Raw genomic sequence first — 13,046 nt, forward strand, 5'->3', positions numbered from 1 at the left:
TGGCCTAGTATCACTTCTATGGACTAGTATTATTTCTATGGACTGGTATCACTTCTATGGACTGGTATCACTTCTATGGACTGGTATCACTTCTATGGACTGGTATCACTTCTATAGCCTAGTATCACTTCTATGGACTAGTATTACTTCTATGGAGTAGCATCACTTCTATGGTCTGGTATTACTTCTATGGACTGGTATTAATTCTATGGATTGGTATCAATTCTAAGGACTAGTATTTATTCTATGGACTGGTATTACATCTATGGTCTAGTATCACTTCTATGGAATGGTATCACTTCTATGGTCTGGTATCACTTCTATGATCTGGTATTACTTCTATGGACTGGTATTACTTCTATGGACTGGTATTACTTCTATGGATTGGTATCAATTCTAAGGTCTAGTATTTATTCTATGGACTGGTATTACTTCTATGGACTGGTATTACTTCTATGGACTGGTATTACTTCTATGGTCTAGTATCACTTCTATAGCCTAGTATCACTTCTATGGACTAGTATTACTTCTATGGACTAGTATCACTTCTATGGTCTGGTATTACTTCTGTGGACTGGTATTATTTCTATGGACTAGTATTACTTCTATGGTCTGGTATTACTTCTATGGACTAGTATTACTTCTATGGTCTGGTATTACTTCTATAGCATAGTATCACTTCTATGGACTAATATCACTTCTATGGACTAGTATCACTTCTATGGACTGGTATTACATCTATGGTGGTAGGTATTTGGAAATTGTCCTTCTATGATAAATTACTCTTTCATCAGATTGTCAGGTATTGTGAATAGAACACTGTTTTATGTGTTTGCGTCCTTTTTATATGATATCTTATTATTTATACCCAGAAGAAATTGTTATATATGTTTATATAACTAGTAAAACCAAACCTAACCAATGATAACAAGTAAGGGGAAAAAACAGACTTTTACTATCTGAAATCAGTGTAGCCCCCTGGATATGTTTGGCATAAACATTTATCCAGTGCAAGTATACAATAACTAAGCTGTATCTCAGCAGGGGAAAGGGCTAATAAATCCACATAGCCGGTAGGGCAAACTAAATCCCTGATAGCAAGAAATAACCAGCAGTTTCATCTCAATTGTCTGCAGATTTCAATGAAAATGCTAATACAATGTTGGCTATGCAGAGGGTATAGAAATAACACGGTAACATTCTACATACAACATACAATTCTGCTTGACTCCATGTTTTCGAATGATGACACAAACAAGATAGAGAAGCGACTCGCTGCATTCACGGCTGTGTGAACCATGATCTTGATTTTTTTATCACATGAAAACACGCTCGAGTTATATAAATGAATTCTGTACCAAGTAGAAATGACGACTAATGCAGGTAAAAAAAAAACTCCTTGTAGTTCTAAAAATATTTAGCACACGACTGTATAAAATCTAGGATATGGTCTATAAATTCACATGGCTTCTCGTAGCTTTTCTGTGAATGTAATTTCTCCATATTTCATGAGACACAATGATCTGCATTATTAAAGATGCACATAACCCGGACGGAGCTCCAGGCAATGACCTGAGGACTATTTCCATACAATGTATTATCTGGTCAAATCCAAACATTTCTGGCTGCTTAACATTATTACTACTAAGATATGATTTGCGGGTATAGCTGTGTTGGGGGAACACCCAGGGAATGGATGCTGTCGGTTCCAAATTAAAGAAAGATAAATAATGAGCTCGGAGGACACAAAGATTCGCATACTCAGATGTATCAAAGTGTTCTAAAATGTATTTTATGCTATCTAGCTTGTATAGAGGAATAATGGCTTTATGTTAATTTAGGCAGAACAAACTACATCACATAGGTATATGAATTATCATTGGTCAGAGTATAGAATGGGCGTTTACAAATGATAAATAAGTTCATACATAATCCATGAGTTAACACATGATTGTCCGTGCCCACCATTTTAGTCTTATGAAAGTATTTTCACAGACTGCTAAGATGGATGGTCTGTACTTGATCTATTGGAACTGGTTTAGACTGACTTCATATCTTGTGTACATTCCGTGTCTTGTTATAGGACATGATAAAGTTAGGAACATTCGGAACAAAATAACAGAATAGCACTTTCTTTCAAGGAGAGTAATAGATACGTGAATAACATCTTCTAATATAAAGGAGGATATAGAAGAAAATTGAGTATTCAGACCAAGATGGTGGAAAACTAATCTCTCTCTCTCTTTACACAGATATTTTTGCCCTCACAAGCTGCCCTTGAGGTTGGTTTGTTGTGATGAATGGCATTACATAGAAGACATTCTAGAAAATTAGCAACGCTCTTGTGTGCCTGGAAATCCTTGTTCTTGTACCCAGAGAGGTTATTTAAAGTTCTTTGGTTCTAGAACAAAATCTGTAACCCTGAAATCTCCTGCTACCTCCTATAGCTACACCTTGCAGGGTAAATCTCTTATGTCTATGTTGTTGAGTTTAACTCGTTAAGTTGTTTTCCAGCCCTAGAATATTGATTATCTATCCGTGTATATAGGTCATCAATGTTGGCAATCAATGTTGTGCTTGGTTTTGCAGCATAGCCCGTTTCATTTCAATAGGATTGAGTTACTCAGTGTTTCAGTATAAGGAAAAAGTATGTTTTTGTACCGTGTTAGCCAGTGGGTATGAAATAATAAAGACAAAATACTTGAGAGTCTTCAGTAGTGGATACCTTTTTTAATGGCCAACTAATAATGATGACAGATTGCAAGTGCTCGGGATAACTCTGATCCCAAAAACTTGTAATCTGTCATCATTATTAGTTAGCCATTAAAAAAGGTATCCACTACTGAAGACTATCAAGTTTTTTTTTTTTTTTTAGATGAATGTGATGCCACATGACCTGCATAGTCTCTGTCACTACAACAGTTGATCAGTGGATGTTGGTCCCCCCCAACTTCGATTAATAGAATAGGTTCTCAGTCTCAAAAGACCAGAAAATCGCTCTAACAATTGTATCCACATGTAGAAATTGACACTTACATACTCCGCTCTAGCAATGGTCTACAATCTGTGGCTACAACCCTTGAAAGAAACAACTCTCAGCCTGCCTTGATAATGCTGGGGGGAGGGGGGCACAGGTTGGAAAAGACCATGAAGCACAGAACAAATACAGCTTGACCTTAAATATATCTGGCCAAATAATGAATGACCTATGGTCATGTGTTATTCATGAATGTCATTGATCCACTAAAGCCGGGCGGCACAGAAGCCACATAATGCTCATTGATGCTGATGTTGTTTCTATTGACTAGCTATCAAGGACTAAAAGCTTTGATAAACCGACCCCTTACATTTCTAATTAGTCTTATTTCAGAGCAAGCTGTTTCTTTAGGACGATTATATAATGATATATTTCCATATTACACAGTGTGAGGAAACCTTCAACATGCCTAACCCTACGGTATACAGATGGCTGCTGCTTGTTTTGAGTGTGTTCAGTAACTTCATCACACATAATAAGCGTATATATATATATATATATATATATATATATATATATATATATATATATATACAGTCCTATGAAAAAGTTTGGGCACCCCTATTAATCTTAATCATTTTTAGTTCTAAATATTTTGGTATTTGCAACAGCCATTTCAGTTTGATATATCTAATAACTGATGGACACAGTAATATTTCAGGATTGAAATGAGGTTTATTGTACTAACAGAAAATGTGCAATATGCATTAAACCAAAATTTGACCGGTGCAAAAGTATGGGCACCTCAACAGAAAAGTGACATTAATATTTAGTAGATCCTCCTTTTGCAAAGATAACAGCCTCTAGTCGCTTCCTGTAGCTTTTAATCAGTTCCTGGATCCTGGATAAAGGTATTTTGGACAAACAATTCAAGTTCAGTTAAGTTAGATGGTCGCCGAGCATGGACAGCCCGCTTCAAATCATCCCACAGATGTTCAATGATATTCAGGTCTGGGGACTGGGATGGCCTTTCCAGAACATTGTCATTGTTCCTCTGCATGAATGCCTGAGGATTTGGAGCGGTGTTTTGGATCATTGTCTTGCTGAAATATCCATCCCCGGCGTAACTTCAACTTCGTCACTGATTCTTGAACATTATTCTCAAGAATCTGCTGATACTGAGTGGAATCCATGCGACTCTCAACTTTAACAAGATTCCCGATGCCGGCATTGGCCACACAGCCCCAAAGCATGATGGAACCTCCACCAAATTTTACAGTGGGTAGCATGTGTTTTTCTTGGAATGCTGTTTCTTTTTGGACGCCATGCATAACGCCTTTTTTTATAACCAAACAACTCAATTTTTGTTTCCAAAATGAAGCTGCCTTGTCCAAATGTGCTTTTTCATAACTCAGGCAACTCTATTTGTGGCGTACGTGCAGAAACGGCTTCTTTCTCATCACTCTCCCATACAGCTTCTATTTGTGCAAAGTGCGCTGTATAGTTGACCGATGCACAGTGACACCATCTGCAGCAAGATGATGCTGCAGCTCTTTGGAGGTGGTCTGTGGATTGTCCTTGACTGTTCTCACCATTCTTCTTCTCTGCCTTTCTGATATTTTTCTTGGCCTGCCACTTCTGGGCTTAACAAGAACTGTCCCTGTGGTCTTCCATTTCCTTACTATGTTCCTCACAGTGGAAACTGACAGGTTAAATCTCTGAGACAACTTTTTGTATCCTTCCCCTGAACAACTATGTTGAACAATCTTTGTTTTCAGATCATTTGAGAGTTGTTTTGAGTAGCCCATGATGCCACTCTTCAGAGGAGATTCAAATAGGAGATCAACTTGCAATTGGCCACCTTAAATACCTTTTCTTATGATTGGATACACCTGGCTATGAAGTTCAAAGCTCACTGAGGTTACAAAACTAATTTTGTGCTTCAGTAAGTCAGTAAAAAGTAGTTAGGGGAATTCAAATCAATAAAATGATAAGGGTGCCCATACTTTTGCACCGGTCAAATTTTGGTTTAATGCATATTGCACATTTTCTGTTAGTACAATAAACCTCATTTCAATCCTGAAATATTACTGTGTCCATCAGTTATTAGATATATCAAACTGAAATGGCTGTTGCAAACACCAAAATATTTAGAACAAAAAATGATTAAGATTAATAGGGGTGCCCAAACTTTTTCATAGGACTGTACATATATATATATATATATATATATATATATATATATATATAATTTAATGGTCCTTTGTATATTTCTCTATAATTACATCAATGATACAGTATGCTGTAAGTTAAAGGTTTGTGTGGTCTGATGACCATCACGTTTACTGACAGTCTATTGGTTTCTTTCCTAGTCCATAAGACTGTAGACTGTTTTATGATCATATACTTATTAGAGATGAGCGAACAGTAAAATGTTCGAGATTCGATATTCATTTCGAGTAGCCCCTCAATATTCGACTACTGGAATCGAATATCGAACCCTATAACCCGTTCGATCAAATTATACTTACCAAGTCCACGAGTGAGGGTCGGGCTGGATACTCCGAGAAGTCTTCTCCATGTAGCATCCCCGCGGCGTCTTCCGGCTCTGAATTCACTCTGCCAGGCATCGGGCCTGGGCAGAGCCGACTGCGCATGTCCGCACTACAAGCGGGCATGCGCGGTCGGCTCTGCCCAGGCCCGATGCCTGGCAGAGTGAATTCAGAGCCGGAAGACGCCGCGGGGAAGCTGCATGGAGAAGACTTCTAAAGGTAGGAGAAGAACCAGCGTTGATTGGCCGACTGTATAGCATTTGGCCAATCAATGCTGGTTCTGCATCAAATTTTTCCATTCGAATAGTGAGTGGTACTCGATTGAGTACGAGTATTTCAAATACCGTAGTATTCAATCAAATATCTACTCGATCGAATACTACTCGCTCATCTCTAATACTTATGACTATATACTTTGTACCATTTTGTAAACTGGTGTAACTGATAAAGAAAAATGATCATTGTAAGCCAGTGCTAATAATGAATTGCTAGTATATTGTATTCATGGTGTAATATATATATGTATTGCTACTTGCTACAGTACTAACATGTGGCCTTGCTACTATGTTTCATAAAAGAAAAAATGCAAGAGGTTAGCTCACCCTGAAATAGACGTCCCAGGTGCACGACCCTGTCTCCTGACTCCTAGGAGCTTCAAAATCCTTTGGAAAACCACATATAAAGAAGGATCCGCAACATCTTGGGTACGTATAAAATTTAACCTTTAATCCATGAATTAAAAATTAGCCCCGATGGGCAAACAAACAAAATAACTAATACATAGTACAGTGCAGAAAAAAGTCAGAAAGGTGGATAAAAAACCGCAACTAAAGTTGCGGTTTTTTATCCACCTTTCTGACTTTTTTCTGCACTGTACTATGTATTAGTTATTTTGTTTGTTTGCCCATCGGGGCTAATTTTTAATTCATGGATTAAAGGTTAAATTTTATACGTACCCAAGATGTTGCGGATCCTTCTTTATATGTGGTTTTCCAAAGTACTATGTTTCATGTAGGAATCTCCACTTATAATTTATTTACTTAGAATCTCCTCTCTGGATCACACCACAAAGGCTTTGGTTAAAAAGGACCTTTCATGTCCTCATCAAAGTGCGGTTTTATATGCTGCTAGTTAGCCAACAGTGCACTGAATGAAGCGCACTGTTGGCTTACCCAGTATTTGCCCTGATGCTAGAGATGTCTCCCCATTATCAGAAGGGCATTTCATATAGCTCAGTGCATTGCTGGGCAGTAAGCAATGCCCCCTCTGACAGTACAAGGCTATGTTAGGGTACTGTCAGGGGGACCTTCCTCACAGCTCTGTGATGGCGCTAAGCTGATAGTGGGGAGATATCGATGCTGAAAGTAATGGCACCGCTATCTCCACCACTGGGGCACTTACTTGGAAAGCCGACAGTGCGCTGAATTCTGCGCACTGTCAGCTTTCTAGCGGTATATAAAACCGCAATTCATGAGGACATGAGAGATCTGCAAGGCCTATTTTGGAACAACTAGGCCTAGAGGATGTACAGATATTAGATCCCAAGCACTTGCCTATTGTTTAGATTACATATTGCTATATGTAGTCACATGTATAATTATGCTAATTCTCCTCAAGATTAACGTTGACTGATAGGGGACGTTCTGATGTCTGTTTTCCAGAATGTTGGATTAAGAATCCCTGTTTTAGGATCAGAGGCAGAGCTAAATAAATTCTTATTTGCTTTTATTCACCTGTAAGATGGTGTTTTTTGGGTGTGTTCCAGGTGGTGGAGATATTGGCAGGCATGTCCAGGAGCTTTGGTTCTCTAGGATGTACAAAAAGCAGCCACAGCTAAGATTTTTCCTACAAGAATTTCCTCCTACTTTTGGGTCTTGCCTCAAGGACGTTTGGTCTCTCATTGGTGACTTTTATTCTTTCGTTTCATTGTTTTGTTTTACGTTTCTTTGCTTGTTTTCGAATAGATGAAGTGGATGAAGTGTCTATGGTAGGAACACTTTTGTTGTGACACCAAGACATGGAATACCAAAATAAAGACCACAATAGCACTATGTGGTAAATCTGAGGTCTTCCTTATGACCCCTGATCCCCAAGTCCACTGGAGTCAGATAATAAGTAGCTCATTCTAAAGTGACAGGTAACCACTCCTGTCCATGTGTCGTATTAGTTCTCCTGACTTGTGATCCATAGTGAGGTGAAAATGAGATGAATCAATCTGACGAAAAGCACAGCCCTAGATGTTTCGCTGCTGCCATCGACCCTTGGTTCCTTGCGCTCTTCCTTTCCATTTTCGTGGTCCCCTAGATCTATTAAGTATCTGGGAGTGCAACTACCCCGTAACTTGGGTGACACGTATACTCTGAATTTTCTTCCAATACTGCGCACCTTGCGGTCTGATCTTGAGCGATGGGACACCAAGGGCCTTTCGTGGCTGGGACGCATCAATTTATTGAAGATGAATGTTCTTCCTAGGTTGCTGTATCTCTTTCAAACCGTCCCGGTGGTCATGCCCTCGTGTTTTTTCTCGGTGGTTAACAAAGCCTTTACCAAATTTATCTGGGCCTCGAAACCCCATCGTGTTGCCCACAACACGTTGACACGATCCAAACGGAGAGGAGGCCTGGCAGCCCCGGACTGCGCCAAATACTATTTGGCGGCGGTCGCTACACGCATCCTTGACTGGCACCACTCAGCTCAGACTAAGCTCTGGGTTTCCCTAGAAGACTCGTCGAGCCCCATCCCCCTCACTGCACTTCCCTGGCTCCATGAGAAATACTGGTCCGACGATAAACGGTATCCGCTTCCCTACGTAGCGCGCCAGACTATGGGAGTGTGTCGCAGGTATAGTGTCATGCGCCTTCTCTACACGAATGATGGCCCCATGACCCCCGTATCGGGTAACCCGGACTTTCCTGCAGCCCTGGGCTCTCCCTTTCTGTCTCACCGTGTGGGTTCTCCCACCCTCCGCTTTAAGCAGGTCACTTCATCTTCCTCGCTTCTCTCCCGCACTGAGATTCTGACCCAAACCTCATGTTCAGATACGCCACTCTTTTCTTGGCAATACTCCCAGCTCTCCCATTTTTACTCCTCTTCATGGTCCTCCCAGGACCTTCATAGGCCCCTGTCGCCGTTCGAACATCTCTGTATCTCTCCCTCCCCTCCCTCTCACACTGTCTCCCTTCTCTATGGTCTTTTACTGGTTGGGGCTGAGGATTCGCTTCCGTCATTTACTAACGGGTGGGAGAGGGAATTGGGGGTCTCGTTCCCTCCTGGTGTGTGGTCATCGGCCTTTCGTACGTGTCATACTTTCTCCATATCATGTCGGGCGCAGGAGACCAACTTTAAGATACTTTCCAGATGGTATAGGGTTCCGGCCCTCCTACATGATATTTATCCCTCCACCTCTGATAGATGCTGGAGATGTCTCTCCGACCGCGGCACGATGGCCCACATTTGGTGGGGATGTCCTCTCCTTCGTCCTTTTTGGACTGGGGTCAGACAGGTTATTCGGCAGGTGACGGGGATTGACTTGGAAGATGACCCGGCCCCGCTACTTCTTTCCCTATTCTCCCGGATGTTCCGTAAACCCACCCGTAGACTTCTTGGATTTTTATTGGTGGCAGCTCGCTCTGTCATTCCCAGGTTATGGAAGTCCACGACCCCTCCCTCGCTCATTTGTTGGCTGAATGAGGTTCTTGCCTTGCGAACTATGGAGACCCTGGTAGCTGAGCTCCGTCAAGATGATACCAAGCATCAACAGACCTGGCTTATTTGGAATCATTTTTATTATTCTGCCGACTTCCGTTCCCTCTTTCCTTCTGTGTCCCCTGTGTAATGTCCCCCTGTGCGGTTTGTCTGTCAAATTTTTCCTTATTTCCTCTGTCTACTGATATTTATATGTTCTGAGGTTTTCGCATATGTTTTGCTTCTCAGCTCTGCTGCGCCAGAGCATTTATCTGTTCTTTGCCCATCTCCCACCCTTCACCTCCCCCCTCCCCCCCTCTCCACCCCCTTCTTCCCCCCCCCCCCCAAGTTTTGCCATTATTTGATACTTCTGTACATTATTTCCCCCCCCTTTTCTTTTTCTCCTCCGGTTTTGTAAAAAAAAAATTAAAAACTTTCAATAAAACTTCTAATGTTGAAAATGAGATGAAAAATTGTCTTGGTAAATCATCTGGTGATATTTGATGTGTTCTTCCCCCGGAGCACATAAACGAGAAAGCCAACAGTGCGCTGAATTCTGCGCACTGCCAGCTTTCTAGCGGTATATAAAACCGCATATGCTGAGGACATGAAAGGTCCTCTTTAATAAGGTTTTTTATCTCTCTAAGGTTATAGCCAGCTAGCCAGGGGCTCCCATACCTGTATACTAGAGATGAGCGAACACTGTTCGGATCAGCCGATCCGAACAGCACGCACCCATAGAAATGAATGGAAGCACCTGTGACGCTGGCCGCCGGCTGATCCGAACATTGTTCGCTCATCTCTACGGTATACCTATCTGTGTGTAGTTAAAGTGCTAATGTATACATCAGTTTTAGCTACATATAGAATCGAGGATAACAGTGAACATCATTGAACTGTTATTTTTGAGTATTGTCATGGATCATATGTATGGAGAGAGTCTCTGTAGGATCATTTGTTCCCTGTGAAAACCGTCTTCAATGGTAAGTTGAGGGCAGCCAGAAACAAAGAGTGAATATCTTCCTTTTGTTCAGACATTCTAATCTGTCATTTATTACTGCGCTTCGTGTTTGGTTACAACTAAGACAATTATAATCTATCTAGAGGTGGATTTTTTTCCAGGGACCCCTCCCGGTGTGAAATGTATGACAGTGAGTATAGAAGATTTCTAGTGAGAGAGACTTTAGAACACTTTAATTGTAAGTTAATTGTATGTTAATAGCTTATAATTAAGGCTTGTATTTGCAAGTAGAATGGAAAGTAACATTGACTCATGGTTTGTTTATGCTTAAATATCACCTGGTTTGAGAAATACTGAGTTCTGAGACATGCGCCAAAGACATACTGATAGGGAGTGTAGATTGTGAGCCTTATAAGGGACAGTGACTGTCAATGTCTGTAAAGTGCTGCGGAATATGATGGTGTTATACAAGGAAGCATAATAAATAAATAATAAATGCTTTGTTTGGATTGGTGTCCACTTATATGTTTATTGGGCCCAGAGGAAAGTGAAAATAAAGAGGTAAAGAATACAGCTTGGCCTTCTGGGTCTCAGGTCGGAGCTTAGTAAGGAGTATACAGCTATAAGTGCAGTGGCGTAACTACCGCCGTAGCAGCGGAAGCAGCTGCCACAGGGCCCAGGACATTAGCGGCCCAGCGACAGCCGCTACTGCTGCACTTTTTAAAAAAATTTTAATAGGCCGTTACTGGCTGGAGTTACTCCAGCTGGTAACGGGCCCTATTTACTTACCGATCCAGGCAGGGCTGGGATCGGTAAGTGACGCCGTGGGCCCCAATAAAACATTAGCAATATACTATAGGGGCCACTATGGGGTATAATACTGTGTGCAGGGGCCACTATGGGGCATAATAGAGCGTGAAGGAATGCGGAGGAGGGGGGCAGTTGAGGTCTTCAGTGTCGGTCGAGGGGAGGGGCCATGTCAAAATTCGCCACGGGGCCCCGCCATTCCTAGTTACGTCACTGTATAAGTGTATTGGGGGAGAGTGGCGGCGACCTGTATGAGAAATATAACAGGAATAGCGGGGTGACACAGACTTATTTAAGAAAGAAGAAATAGACTGGGTCTACTGAGTGGACTAAATATGGGTTTATAGGATGGATTAGAAAAATCTTTGGTAGTTATTAAATCAGACAAGTAGTAAAAATGAGTGAATAAGTTTTGTGATCTTTGTTTTCTCTTCATTTATTTCACTTATTTTTTTTGTATTAATTTTATACCTAAAAGATTATTTACATGTCCCTTCCTTTTCCCACACCTCTCAACTGATCTTATAGCTGATGCTGAAATAACAGGCTTTCTGGATGGACAAATAGTCAGCATTTAGCTCAAGTTCCTGAGTTGATAGCTCTTATGGAAGCCATAAAATTATACTATTTGCATTGTGTTTGCTGCTGATTTAGCAAAGAGTATTGCTCTCATACCATCGGAGGAGACACTTTGTCTACCCCTCGGTATACAGTATGTAACACATTATTCCTTTATTCCCAGATCATGGAAGGAGGGGGGTGTTTGTCCTCAACTTTGTTCAGGATCTCAATATGGAGACATATGGGCATCCTGTTCCAGTCGCAGTCCCAGTTCCTTCTTTCCCTACCTGGCTGCTATGTTTCATGGAGTGACATGTCTGAAAAGGAGGGATGAATGGGTTAATACCATTGATATGCTCCTTGATTTACATTATTCTCAAATAGTTTTTGTCAATCATGTTTAATGGGTTTATAACGCATTGCTATAAATGCACCTCAAAGACATTTGCCAAAAGCTCTGTATCCATTACAGAGGTTACAAATTGATCTCATACAAGTATCCAAGTGTGAACTGTACGGATATGTGCTTATATGTGTATATGTTTCCTTCGGTGGGTAGAGCTATAGTCAAGAAACTACTATTGGGAATTATCTGGAGATTTGGGAGGTAACAGATCGGTAACAAGGAAACATCACAGGAAAGTTAATAAAGCTTCTTATTAGAGATGAGCGAACAGTGTTCTATCGAACACATGTTCGATCGGATATCAGGCTGTTCGAGATGTTCGATTCCATACGGACACCACGTGGCAAACTCCAAAAAAATTTGATTCCCCTCCCACCTTCCCTGGCGCTTTTTTTGCACCAATAACAGCGCAGTGGAGGTGGGACAGGAACTACGACAACGGAGGCATTGAAAAAAATCTGAAAAAGTCATTGGCTGCCGAAATCAGGTGACCCCCATTTTAGACGAATAGTGGATTTCAAATCCAGGTCATATGAGAATGTGAATTTTGTGACTATGAGACAGGGATAGCTGTACAGGCAGGGATAGCTAGGGATAACCTTTATTTATGTGGGAATGTTATTAAAAATAACTTTTTGGGGCTCTATCGGGTGTGTAAATGTGTTTTTTGTGAGATAAACTTTTTCCCATAGGAATGCATTGAGCAGCGTTGATTGGCCGAATGAGATACAGAAGACGTGCAGAGACTCAGCAGTGTTGAGCCAGTTCTGCTCAACTACACCGTGTGCTGGTCGGCTCTGCTGTGCGAGCTCGGCACACACACACTGATTCTGTATACTGATTCTGTATACTGGCCAATCAACGCTGGCCAATGCCAGCAGTGATGCAGAGCTGAGTGTGTGCCGAGCTCGCACAGCAGTGCTGACCGGCACACGGTGTAGTTGAGCAGAACTGGCGCAACACTGCTGAGTCTCTGCACAGCAGTGGTGAGTGTGTGCACTCGCTCAGCTCGACTGCATCACCGCATACCCATAGGAATGCATTGTCCAGTCTCCAGCCAATCAGCGCTGGCTCTGCCGGAGGAGGCGGAGTCTAAGG

The sequence above is a fragment of the Leptodactylus fuscus genome, chromosome 4, assembly GCF_031893055.1.
Source record: "Leptodactylus fuscus isolate aLepFus1 chromosome 4, aLepFus1.hap2, whole genome shotgun sequence".
NCBI lineage: Eukaryota > Metazoa > Chordata > Amphibia > Anura > Leptodactylidae > Leptodactylus > Leptodactylus fuscus.